The sequence below is a fragment of the Passer domesticus genome, chromosome 11 (assembly GCF_036417665.1).
Source record: "Passer domesticus isolate bPasDom1 chromosome 11, bPasDom1.hap1, whole genome shotgun sequence".
NCBI classification, from domain to species: Eukaryota; Metazoa; Chordata; class Aves; order Passeriformes; family Passeridae; genus Passer; species Passer domesticus.
In genome coordinates this window covers 31,620,471-31,634,483 of record NC_087484.1, presented here as the reverse complement: position 1 = coordinate 31,634,483, position 14,013 = coordinate 31,620,471, and positions in this window count along the sequence as shown.

Genomic DNA, 14,013 nt, shown 5'->3' with positions numbered 1-14,013 from the left:
CTCTCTAGGAGGAGGGACAGATATCCGGCCAATTAAATTACTGGAATTGGATGAACAAGACCACTTGCTACCTTTATTTTTGGCTAACTAAGCCAGCAGTGCCCAAATATCTGGGCACTCTTTAAAAAGGAAGAAGGATCAGCCAAAAAGATCCTTGACAGGTTACAGAGGTGACTGGACAAGTGGTTAAGAATCAGTGCTCAGCAAGAATCCCCAGACACTGTCAAGAAGTCACAAGACCTTTCCCTTCTGCTGCTGCTGCTGTTTGTAAGTAGTTCTAGGTTCTGCACCATCCTTCACAAGAGTCAGCTCTGCAGGCTCTCAAGATTTTCAGCATGACCCTCCAGCTTCACCTGAAGTATCAGCGTCCTACTCACATCATTCACATCTAAGAGCCTTGAATTCCAAAAACCCCGTGTCAAACAACTTGGCAAGAAAAGATTGATGGTCAGATGCACTGAAGGAGAAAGCAAAACCAGAGGGAAACTTCTGGATTCAGCAAACATCTACACAGTGTCCCTGGTCCTCAACTGAGTGCCAAGTTGGCTTGCTTTGCACTAGTCACAGGAATGTGCAAGGGGTCCCAAGCAGGCACCCAAAAAAAGCTTTGAGAGCTTGAGCTGGCAGAAAAGTAATATTCACATCACAGTATCCTTCCCTTTTTGCTTGTATCTCTTTGCTTCTCTGCCCAAGAAACATCTGGAGAGCACACAGCAGGCAGTAAATCCTGGCATAATGCTCACCACCTTTGTAACTACAGACCTTCAGTAATGTCCCACCCAGGGTCTCCTCCCTGCCTTTACCTGGCCTCTGCCAGCTGCTCTGAAAGGCCTCGCAGGTCCCGCTCCGTGGCTGCCAGTCGGGCTTCCAGAGCAGCGTTCTCTTGCGCCAGCACCGCCTTCTCTCTGCACACCTGGGACAGGGTGTGCCCTTGGCGGGAGAACTCCTGCAGCAGCTTCTCCAGGCCCCTGTGGGCTGGCCGCTGCCAGCGGAAAACCTGGCAGTGGGGGGGCACCATTTTTCAAGAGGAACAACAACAACAACAACACAGGCTCGGTCTTGGCTTACTGCCAGAAGCAGCATTTGGGGGAGTCTTGCTAGGACAAATCCTTCTCCCACAAGTGCTGCCTAGGAACAAGGTGAGCGTACCTTTGGCACTGCCAGAGGAACCGCTTCCTTCAGCAGATCCCTCTGAGGCTGCCATTCCTCCGCTGTCGGTGCTGCCACTTCAGACACCCTCTCTAGTGAGGAGTGGCGCTTTCTCTCAAATGCAGCCAACTCCTTCCACCTACGGCAAGCAGACAGACAAACAAGCCTTTAATTGCAACACAGTCTCCTTGCAAGACCAGGACTGCATACCATGTCCCACACAAGGCAGTCTCAGGGGCTTCCAACAGCCCTCTACTTCCACCTCAAGAGAATGCTGCAATTCCCTCCCTAGACCAGCATCTCTCTTTGTTGTTCCTGCAGGTGAAGGAGTCACCGCTGAGGAAGTCAAACAAGCTTCCAGAAGCCACAGAACACTTCCAGAAAGCTCAGGTACTCTCAGCGTAACAGCTTCCTGCCTGCTAGCTCTTACACTCCTTTCTGATTACAGTGGATACTGGACTTGTAAAAGTTCTTCTTTGGCTAAGACATGCTTGCTAAGTCTAGATGAGTACTGCCACAATTACTCTTGCTTTCACTAGTGAAACAAGGAAAGAGCCTGCAAGCCATAGCTTGGGCAGGAGGTGGGGACGATTTTCCAATCCAATTATCAAAGGATGGTTAGGCTGGCAGAGATCCCAGGAAGCCTCTAGCCCAGTCTTCAGTTCCAAGCACTTGGGGTCAGCATCTGGACAGGCTGCTCAAGGCCCCATCCAGCTGGGGCTTTGGAATGTCTAGGGCTGGAATCTGCCCAAGCTCTCTGAGACACTTGTTCTGCTGCATGACTGCCTTTGCAGGTCAATGCTGTGCTCTCCTTAAGCCCAGCCTGACCCTCCCTTGCTTTTACTCTGGTCTAGTTAGGAATGCTTTTTGTCAGGGTTTAAGGAGTGAGTCCCAGAAAGCAGCTGTGCTCTAGGTTGCTCAGCAGCCAGACCTGCCCTGGGCTGCCTTCCCTCATCTGTGCTGAGCAAGTCAACAATGAGAAAGCCAAATTTGTTCTTTGACACTGGGCCTCCTAAAGCCCAGCAATGCCCACCCCTGCTCAGAGAAAGCGAGAAAGCTCAACACACACCTGAACTCCTGGGCACCGTGCACTCTGTCCGTGCTCTCCTGCCGCTCCGCCTTTCCTGTCTGGGCCCAGGAGTCCTGACTGGCAAGATCCTCTCCTCGCGGGACCTGCAAGGAATAGGCAGGGAAAAAGCACAAACAAGCAATCAGGAGCAAGGAAGTTGGCTCCTGAGAGCTGCTAGAAGCAGCAAGCAGCAGCCCTCCTGAAGACAAAAGCTGTTGTGTGGGGCTGTTTATGTGGTATTGATGTGGTGTTTATGTCCCAACTAACCCTGGAGTTGCTCTGGAAGTGTCTGAATAGAAGCAGGGAACATTTCTCTGCTCAGCTCTGCTCAACTGGCTTCCCCTCAGGATTTCAGGCCTTCAAGAGCAGCCAACAGGAACTGCATTCCAGCCCTTCACAGACAGATTTTGTCTCTGCCATGCAGAGCTGCTCAGGAGTCTTTTCAACACACTTGGGTCATGTCAAAGTTAAGGAGGCAGTGGAAGCAGTGCCTGTAGCTACCTAGATAGGGCGTGGAGAGGGGTGGGTCCCTGCAGGCAACAGCGGCTCCTCGGCACCCCACAAGGCTGTGAACTGCACCTGGGGACCTCTCTCTGCTGACAGCAGGGAGCCTGCACAGACTCTGTGCACAGAGGGGCTGACTTCCACACCAGTAGCACTAAAGGACATCATGCTACCGCTTCTCTGACACCAAGGGAAGTTCACAGTCCCTGTGAGAATGCCAGGAAAATGATGCCTGCATGTCAATTTTCAGATGCCATTTCTCATGGGTCAGTGGCTGGGCTGAAGTGCGAGCTCATGGCAGGACTCCAGCCCACAGCATCCTCAGCCTCAAAGGGCAAGGGCTGTCTGCTCAGAAACTTGCAGCTCTGCACTGCCCCAAAGCTTTGCACTCAACCAACCAAAGCTGCCACTGATTGCTGTAGGATGCTCAGGCCCTGGACTGACAACGCCTGGAGGTTTGTTGTCCTTTGTGTCCCCTTTAGCCTCTGGAGGAAGAGAGCGAGCCAGAGGAGGTTCTGCTGCTGCTGTGGTGCTCTGCAGACAGGCAGCAGTGTGAGGGACAGGGAGTAACCTGTCATTTAGAGCCTGATTTCTCCTGAGCTCTATTCCCAGCTGTCCTAAGCACAAGTCATGAATTTGGGTAAAAGTGAGATGCTCAGGCATTAAAACTCAATTAAAAAGGGCTGATAAGGCTAATGTTTAGACAGGATTGTGCATGTTTCTGCAGGAGATATTTCAGGCTGGCTACAATCAGCATGCAGCCTCCTGCCTGCAAAGCTTGACTTCCATTAGTTAAAACCTCTTCAGTGGAAAAGGAGGAAAGGGATGGAATCCTTCTGGTAGTGTTCATACAGGCGCTGATGTGGCCTTTCTTTCAGCTTGCCAGGCTGGCACTCTACTGCAACAGGCCAAGCCCACAGCTTTCTCCACACTCCTCAGACACCAGGAATGTCAAGGGTGCCCGTCCCACTCACCGAAGCGCGCGCTGGACTCCTTCCACCTCTGAGGCGAGCTGCCGGGGGCAAGGGAAAATGAACCAGGTGCTGTTAGAAAACTCTTTGTGCTGAGGAATCCCACAGAACAAGTCCCCCCAAGCAGAAAGCATTCTCCTTTCACAACATCCCTCCAGGAGCAGCACTTCTTTAACACAGCAAGCAAGACTGCAGGCCAATACCCTAGGCTGTGTCTACCTTTTGCTCAGCTTTGCCACTAAGGAACTAGAAACTTGGCCGTGAAGATGCAAATTGTTCCTTAGCAGGCAGTGCCTACATTGGAGCTCATTGTCCAGCCTACAGCTAAAGCAGCTTTTTTCTCCTCTCTTTCCTGGACTTGTTTTTTTGTTTTGTAAATTGCATGAAGCATGTCCCACACAGTTGCTGTAAACAATTCCCTACAAAAGCTTCCACCAAACCCCTCTCAGCACTTGCAGTTCTGTTGGGACACAGCACAGGCCCAGCTCTGGGCTTCAGGAGCACACACAAAGTGCTCGGCAGTTTGCCCTGCAGCGCAGAGCCAATGGCTCTTGGAGCACACAGAGGGGGTCCAGTTAGACTGGCACATCCTTTAAGTATTGAATGCAATCCAAAGATGCTTTTCCTCAGTTCTGCAGAGACCTGCACAGTTTTTAGAAGGATGCATGCAAGGCTCTCCCAGTCTGCATTTTGGAGGTTCCTACACCCTGCTGGGCAAGAGACACCCCCTTCTCCAGCTGAAGCTCTTGACAGGAGCTTTACCAAACATATGGCATCTTTATGCCATTTGTGTCCCAACGTGCTGCCCCAAAGGGAAAAAAAAACTTCTATTTACCAGCCAAACGAAGAAAAGCTTTCCGAGAAGCCGCCAATGAAAAGGCGCTGCTGACTGCTCTACGGACTCGCTCCATCCTTTGAGCAGGGCTGCTCGAGTCCGTAGGCCAGGAAACAAAAATGGAAAAAAACCCCACTTGCACAAGTCCTGGGACTGTGCAAGTAAAAAGGGGAAAAACAGGACACTTGCATGAGTCCTGAGACTGTGCAAGTAAAAAGGGGAAAAAAAGGACACTTGCACGAGTCCTGAGACTGTGCAAGTAAAAAAGGGGTAAAACAGGACACTTGCACAAGTCCTGAGACTGTGCAAGTAAAAAGGGTAAAAACAGGACACTTGCACCAGTCCAAGGACTGTGCAAGAAAATACAGAGACAAAAGGAACACCGGCCGTAATCTGAGAACAGCTCAGACGAGGTGATCCTCCTGCAAGGAGCACGCCAAGAGCTGCTCTGGACGCTGAGGCCTTGTGGGCACCAGGAAAACCTCCTGGTGACAACGCTGTGACGTGGCAGCCCTCTGCTGACATCACAATAGCAGCTGCTCTGGCTTGCTCTGTGAGTTCATGCAAGGCAACCAAACCTTCCCTACAGCTAACACAACAGAAAAGCCCAGAAAGTTCTCCTCTGCCCCAAAGCAGCACAAAACCCCCTTGCAATCCATAACCCACAGCTCAAAGGATCCCAGAGTAACACAGAACAGGCACCAAGCCCATTCACCCTGTATGCCAAGCTGAACACTCAGAAAGAGCCAGCATGTGAGGAAGCCAAAGGCAATGTGCCCTTTTGCCCAGCAGTGCTTCTGATTAAAACCAAGAACATTTGCTTATATGCTGTGGATGAAATTGTGCTTTGCTAATATCCTGGAGAGTTCACTCAGCTGGAATGCCTGTCATTCCCACCCATTTGCTGCATGGCTAACATCAACCAGCAAACTGTAGGGCTTGCTGAAGGAAGAATGACACCTAAGTGGGGGGAAAAAGCCAAGTAACCAACCTGCTGCACACACAGCACACTGCTGCTGCACAATTACAGCACCTCAAAGAAGCCTTTGGGGCCTGTGCCTCACTTCTGGCAGCTTCCCTGCAGTATGCATCTGGCAGTCACAGGGATCTGACTCCAATGGACACACAGAAGGAAGGAAAAGAACCTTAAATCCCAATGTGGGACAATGTAGAAGCTGGTGGGGGGAGGAAAACCACCAAAATGGGAAAGTCCCACCTAAAAGGGAGTTATGAGGCAGAGACCAAATAGCTCAGCTGGTGGGCACACCTTAGCAAGGCAGGCTCAGGAAAACAGAGCAACCAAAGCTTTCCAAAGTTCAGAAGCTTCCTTCCCCCTCCTCTCCTCTGCCCTTGAAACCAATTTTTTTTCCTCCCTCCTAAAAATACCTTCCTGAGCACAAACAGAAAGTGCCTGGAAAAACCACCAGGTCTCAGTTAAAAACTAAAAAGAACGGAGAAAGATCTGGGCTTTTGCTGTTTGCCTGCTCTTGCAGCCATGGCAGCATTTTGGAAGGGCTCTACACAAGTCCAGGTGTTTCCCAGCCCCAGGACCACCTCTGGCATGAGCCCAGCAAGTGGAGTGGAGAGAGCAGCTGGTCAGACACCACATGTGACAGCTGGGAGGCTGCATATTGTCCTGATGCAAATTCCGTCTCCATGTCACACTGGAAGTCAGGACAATTCTCAAGAAATGTCTGATTAGATGAGGAATGCCTGTGGATCTGCACACCCCACATTTGTGCCTTACTGGTGTCATAATCCTGAAGCTTTAAGATGTTGCTGGGTGACCCTAATTTCCTCCAGGCTAGAGATCAGGGAATAGTTTCAAACATGCACTGCTTACAAAACATTCCCCAGAGCCAGGCATACCGTTTTCTGCCCACCATTCACAAAACACTGCTGTTTCCTCAAAGGAAAGCAACAGAAAGCTCCAGCAGCCTGCGCCCAGCCCAAGAGTGTTGCCATATTCTCTTCACAGAGAAAAGCAAGGCACAATTCTTCCCAGGAATATTTCCGGGTTTCACATTTTCTGAACATCAGAGAAAGAGAAAAGACAATCCTTATGACTGTGTTGTGCCAAAGTAGAATGCAATATGGAGATTGTTTACCCAAAGTGAGGATGTTTTGTTCCCTTGGCCTATCAGGGCCACGAGAATGTGTGTGTTGGGACTGTCACGAGACAGTCACGAGAGAATCAGAGTGGATGCAGTTCTGTGCAGCTGTGAGCAAGGGTGAGTGTGTGGCAGATTCAGTTTAGATGCAATGTATATAGTATGTTATAACAAAGTAATTAATTAGCTTTCTGATAAGGTGGAGTCAGATGCATCATTCTCTCTCCCTCTCCACAATGTCACAGTCACCTTGATTTTTGATACAAGAGTTCCCAACTGATTTTTTCCTCTACTTTCTATGTCCTATGTCTCAGCAAAAGTGGCTTCTGCCAGCACAATGAAGTGGACACAGACCATTCGTTCACATGCAACAGCACGGGTTGGTGCTCCAGCCTGAGAGCTGGAACTCAGCAATTGGGCAATCGTGCTTTGAGATGCAACAGCAGCCAGAGAACGAGTCTGGGGGTGACAGCTTGGGGACAAGGCTGGCCCAGCAATGGCATGGCACACAAGCTGTGCAGGAGGCACCGTCAGCATGACAGCCCTAAGAATGCCACAAAACCCACACAGTTTTACACATTTATGGGATGCTGGTTGCTCTGCATGTATGTCTGTACTGCTGCCTTTATAACCTTTTGGAAATGGTCAGAGCTAGCAGGATTCATCCCCACCAGGAGCTGATGCAGCCTGGCAACCTGCTGACTTACAGAGGCTTCTGGCTTTCCAGGTGAAGCCAAGGCAAGCCCTGCTGCTGCTGCTGCTGCTGTGGCAGAAAGCCCCGTCTGGGCAGGGATGGCACCACTGTGCCACGGGCTGTTTCTCCTTCCAGAGCTGGGTGCTGCTTTTGAGCCACTGATGACGGCTGGCGGCAGAAGGAAGGGGCCTTTTCCCGCACCAGCACTCATGGACGCACCAGGGCCACCTTCAGGGGAGACGTTCGGCCCCACAGAGTAAAGCAGAGGGCCACAGCTGGAAATGCTTCCTTTGGAGCCTTCCTCTCTCTGGAAAGAAGGGAGCCGAGGGCCAGGACGAGCAGCAGGGCCCGAGCCCGGCCCGGGCCTGCAGGGAGGGGCGGCTGCCGCTGGGCGGCGCCATGGGCAGGGAGCGCGCCTGCGCGGGGCGGGCGGGGCCGGGCAGCCGCCAGGGGGCGCCCGGGGCGGGGCGGGGCCCTGTGTGAGGGGGGAGAGCCTCGGGCAGTGCGGAGCCACAAACGGGACTGTCCGTGCGGCACGCACAGCGCCAGGGCAATGCACAGCGCCGGGCACAGCACAGCTTCAGCGCAGCCTGGCCAGGAAGGGAATGCTCCCACGGAGTGCAGGAGTCAGGTGGTTGGATTCCCAGTCCTGTGCTGAGCTGGCAGGGCACAGAGCCTCCTCAAGCACCGCTGCCTCCTCTCCAGGCTTCCTGCACTTCCTTTGCTGACAGGGTCCCATCAGCCAGGCTGGGGGCAGGCTCAGCTGATGTTACAAAGTGCAAAGATTTTTACAAGGATTTCTTCAAATCCCAAATACATGTTTTCTTGAGCTAAGAGGCTTTGGCTCTTTTGATTCCGGTACACTGTGAGCACCCTTGCTCACAGTGTACCCCCAATTTTACCCTGTCTGTTTCAATGCAGCAATATTGTCTGCAGAACTCGGGAAGGTCCTGCTTTGGCTGTAGCAGAGCAGTTTCCCCAGCCTTTCAAGTACACCCAAGCTCTTGGTTGGAACTTGTTCACTGCTATGTCCAGTCCTGTTGGTCTGGAGATCGCCACTGCTCGCTGTAAGTCCTGTAGAGTTTTGCTGAGAGAAATGAGGTAATTATTCAAATCAACCTCTCCTTATATGTGTGTGTTTCCTGAAATGTGTGGTACTTGGTAGGGTCAACCATACAGCAGCTTACAGGGCCAGATTTTGCTGGTGCCCCATGTCTGAATCCTGATTCAAAGCAGAGCCATGGGTAAGGCTTGGAACCATGTCAAGGAGATTTCCTGACGTATTCTACCCAAGTTCAATTGGATTGTGTAATTCATTCTCTCTCCTTTGCCACTAGCTTGGGGCCTGTAAGGAGCATGAAGATCCCAAGCTATTCCCAAGGCTTTCCTAACCTCTTGTACCCCTTCTGCAAGAAAGTGGGAACCTCTATCTATGACATTCCCAAAGGTACCCCAAATCTAGGTATTATTTGATTCAACAGTATTTTAGCCACTTCCCTAGATTGGTTGGTATGACAAGGGAAGTCTTCTGGCCACCCAGAAAAGGTATCCACCAGATGTAGGAGGGATTGATACCCCCATTTTCTGAGAAATTCAATGAAATCCATCAGGCATTATTCCCTTGGAACATCTCCAGATTTTATGGCTCTTAGCACTACATTGCAAGCTGTGCTACAGTTGTCTCTTTTACAAACTATACACTTTTGGAGTCTTGATTGTACAATCTGAGCCATTTCAGACCCAATTACAGATTTTTGCAAATGTTTCAAGAGTTTTTCAATACTCCAATGAGTAGCTTTGTGTTTGCAATCCATTTTTTCGCAGAGGAGTGATTCTGGGACTACTCTTTGCCCAGCTGGGATAAGTGCCTAGCCTTGTGGATCAAATCACGCTTCTACAGTTTCACTTAATTGACAGTCCCTAGCATTATACTCTGTTTTTTCTACTGGGAGAGGTATCTCTGGCAAGGGTATTAAAGATAAAGCTTTGTTTTCTAACATGTCTTTTTCTGCAGCCTCGTTGGCTAAATGTTTCCCCAATTCAAATTTGGTCCTATCCACTTGGTGTGCTCTGCACTGCCTGATGGCAACTTCCTCTGGTTTCTGGATACTTTCAAGTGTGTCCAAGATTTCTTTTCCATTTTTGATTGATGTGCCTTGAGAGGTCAAAAGGTCCCTTTCTTTCCAGAAATCCCATGTACCCGTAGCACTCCAAAAGTGTATAATGAATCAGTTCAAATGTTAACTCATTTTGCTCTACTCAGTTCCAAAGCTCGGGTGACTGAAATTAGTTCTACCTTCTGGGCTGGAACATCAGAGGGGAGTGTCCCCGATTGGATTACCTCGGGCTGTGGAGTCACTGTGTATCCAGATGTTTGGATAGGAAGATTGAGGGCATGGTCCTGTGAGAGAGCAGATGCTCCTGCTGCCCGCTCTGCCTTTGGCATCTGATATGCTGCAGGTGTGGCAGCTGCAGCAGGATTTCCTGTGGAAGAGGCAGCACTGCTGCCATGGCCCTCGACTGCAGGGGCCCTTGGCTGTGCCCCCAGCACAGGAGTGTCACCCACGGGGGGCACAAGGGGAAGGGGAAGGGCATTAGGAGGGAGAGAAACCAGTGTCTAGGGAGTGTGTGAGGGAAATACCAATTGATTTCCTTTTCCTTGAGTAAAGAGTTGCAAGAGCCCTGCTAGAGCTGCTGGTGGCTTGGCCTCTTGCAGGGCTGGGGAGAGCCCTGGGGCCAGGGCCCCTCCTCTTTTTGGGACACCAGGTCTAGCTGGGCAAACAGCCCCTGTTCCAGCCAGGAGCAGAGGTGCTGTGCCTTCTGCCCTGGGCAGAGGGACCTGCCACTGTCACCAGCTCTTCCCACAGCTCGTCCTGATGCTGGGCCTGCCCTGAAGGGATGGGCACAGGAGGGGAGTGGCTGTGAAACCCAGGGCGGGGCTTTCACATTGCCTGCTCTCAGTGAGTGTCTGGAAATGACAGTTTTCCATCTTCTGCCAACCAAGGCTGCCAGTGTTTCTGTGTTTGTATTGATGAGAAGGGTAGAGTGTGGGTTTGTGGTTTCATGGAGAGCAAAGCAGTCTGAATTCAATTGATTTCAATTTTTTCTTTCTTGGTATTTTGTCTGTGAAAAGTCTGAAAATCAAGGACATCTTTCTGGAATCCACTGTCTGTGACCTCAATACTGGCTGAGTGACCCTTCAGGACCTTGACCTGACTAAGCGAGTGCATGAACTCTTTTAGCTCTTTTTAGAGGGAGAAAATAAACCAAACCCAAACCTGTTTGTTGAATCTTTGGAAAATCTGACTTATCCAAGAAAGTATAATTTGGAACACACAGATTTTCTGTTCATAATTCATTCAGGTGCCTGTGAAGCCAGACCAGCAATGCCCTCTTCAAAGATTCAACACAGCTGATTGACATCAAGTCGCTTGAAATTTTGGCCTCAACTTTCAGTGATATTTTGAATATGACAATTCCCGTTTCAAGGAGGAGCAGAATGCATGTGCACAGTTCCATTATGGTTTGTTTTTTTTTTTTTTTCAACACACAGATTCTCTCATTTCCCCTTCTGTAGCCTTAAGCATTAAAATCAACCATCTGCTTTGGAAATGCAGCTGAAATGTAGCTCTTTCTGCTGTTTTGCTTAACTTTTTTTTAGGGGCTGAAAATATTCAGTTGTAATTTGCTTTACATTCTTTGTATTATTTGCCACTGTGGCATTGGAAAAATTCACAGGAGTTTCTCCCATCTTGGATTTTAAAATAATTTAAAATATTATTATAAAGACGATTTGGCAATATTTAATTTTTGCTGCTTGTGTAACTTTATTAAATCTGTGCTTTAAAACAGGTGTCACCTAGAATGGCTTTCAGTTCAATGACAGCAGTTGCTTTTCAGCAGGCTGATTTTCCTGTAGGACTAGCCAAGGAAAGTACCTTAGGAAACTGAGTTTTCCACATTGTTGCAGTGTAGGAATGGTATTCCCTAGTTGAGTGCTCACACTGATACCCCTCAGAGCACGTGCCCCTCACTGACTTCCCCACCACTTTCCCTGTGGCAGGATGGAGAGAAGAGCACAAATAGGTAAAGATCACGGGTTGAGATAAGAACAATTTACTAGAAAGAGCAGTGAAAAAAGAACACAAACGGTAATAACAACACTAAAAGGAGAGTGTACCAGAGGCAAACGAGTCACACGTGATCGTTCTCCACGCAGAACTTGGCACAGCCCGTGACTTGCTGACACGATCCGTCCTAAGGACGTGATTCGTGGAGGTTCTTTTTTCACTGATCTCAGGGTGCAAAAACTGACACGACAAGGGGATTTGCAGTAAAATCAAAATACATGTACTTTTATTAAATAGCCATAGCAAAGATGTGTTAGAGAAAGGGGGAAAGAAGAAAGGGAAAAGAATAAGGAAAAGAAAAAGAAGAGAGAGAGAGGGCAAGGAGGTATATAGCTACCAGACGTGCGGATGACAAAGTCCCTCGAAGTCCGGTCGACGAAGAGGCCTGTCGTCTTCACGTCAGGGGAGATCTCAAAGGTATCAGTCAGGTCTAACCTTTTTTATAGTCCTTTTGAAAAGGGGGAAGGGGACCCATTTCAAAATAGTCTATTGATAAAGGGTACAAGGAGTCCATCAGTAGTCCATCAGGAGCAGGCGTTGTCAGCAGCAGATGTCGTAGGCAGGAACCATTGTCTTCTCGGTCCAGTGGTCGCTTGCAAAACTTGCTCCGGTCCCCACACACGCCTTCCTTCACCCTACGGTGGGGATTTCAGTCTTAGTCCTTTTGGCAAAAGAGGGGAGCTTTTCCATGTAGGGGTCGCACGTCTCAGTCCTTGAGGGGAGAACCTTCTCCCATCTCAGTCCATCTGTCACGGTGGTTGATGTACGGTGAGTGGAGGGTCCTTTTGTGGCGACCTCCAGGAAGGTCATTCCAGAGAGAAAGTCCAGCCAAGTCAGAAGGGTGGAGAAATTCCAGCACTAGTGTTGCTAGGTGATGCAGGCGAAGGAGAGCACACTGCCCCTTCTTGGGTGCAGTGTTCCATGAGTTGAGCAAACACACCCGTAGGCAATAATCTGGCTTGGTGGACCAGACAGACCTGGATTTTCAGAACAGGATCTTTCCCTTTCTCCGGTGGTCTTGGCTTTCATGACGATCGAGAGGCAAAAAATGAGGGAAGTTTCGGACAGACTCTCACACATAGCAACAGGGGGCCGGTGATGTTTTCCTTGGAAACTGACCATAGCAACAGGGAGCTAGGGATGGTTGCCATGGATACTGACCATAGCAACAGTATGCTGGTGATGTCTGCCATGAAAGCTGACCACAGCAACGAGGGGCTGGGGATGGTTGTCATGGAAACCGACCATAGCAACAAGAGGCTGGGTATGGTTGCCATGAAAACTGACCATAGCAACAAGGGGCTGGAGACGTTTTCCTTGGAAACTGACCATGCCAACAGGGGGTTGGGGATGGCTGCCGTGGAAACTGACAATAGCAACAGGGGGCTGGAGATGTTTTCCTTGGAAACTGACCATAGCAAGAGGGGGCTGGGGATGGTTGCCATGGAAACTGATCATAGCAACGGGGAGCTTGGGATGGTTGCCATGGAAACCTGACATAGCAATGGGAGGCTGGGGATGGTTGCCATGGAAACTGACCACAGCAACAAGGGGCTGGTGATGGTTGCCATGGAAACTGACCATAGCAACGGGAGCTGGGGATGGTTGCCATGGAAACTGACAACAGCAAGAGGGGGCAGGTGATGGTTGCCATGGAAGCTGACCATAGCAATAATGGTCTGGGGACGGCTTCCATGGAAACAGACCATAGCAACAAGGTGCTGGGGATGGTTGCCATGGAAAGCGACCATGGCAACCGGGGGCTGGGGATGGTTGCTATGGAAACTGACCATAGCAACAGTGGGCTGGTGATGGTTGCCATAGTAATTGACCATAGCAACAGGGGATGGGGATGGCTGCAATGGATACCGACCATCGCAACAGGGGGCTGGGGGTTGTTGCTATGGAAATTGATCATAGCCACTGGGGGGTGTTGATGGTTGCCATGGAAACTGACCATAGAAACAGGGGGCCGGGAATGGTTGCCATGGAAACCGACCGTAGCAACATGGGGCTGGTGATGGCTGCCATGGAAACCGACCATGGCAATGGGGAGCTGGGGATGGTTGCCATGAAAACTGACCATAGCAACGGGGAGCTTGGGATGCTTGCCATGGAAACCGACCATACCAACGCAGGGCTAGGGATGGTTGCCATGGAAACTGACCATAGGAACAAGGGGCTGGGGATGGCTGCCATGGAAACACACCATAGCAACAGGGGGCTGGGGATGGTTGCCATGGAAACCGATCATAGCAACAGGGGACTGGGGATGGCTGCTATGAAATCTGGCCATAGCAACAGGGGGCTGGTGATGGTTGCCATGGAAACTGATCATAGCAGCAGAGAGCTAGGGATGGTTGCCATGGAAACAGGCCGTAGCAACTGCGGGGTTTTGGTGGTTGCCATGGAAAGTGACCATAGCAACAGGGGGTCTGAGGATGGTTATCATGGAAACCGACCATACCGACGGGGGTCTGGGGATGGTTGCTATCTAAACGGACCATAGCAACGGTGGGCAAATTGTGGTCGCCATGGAAACCGACCATA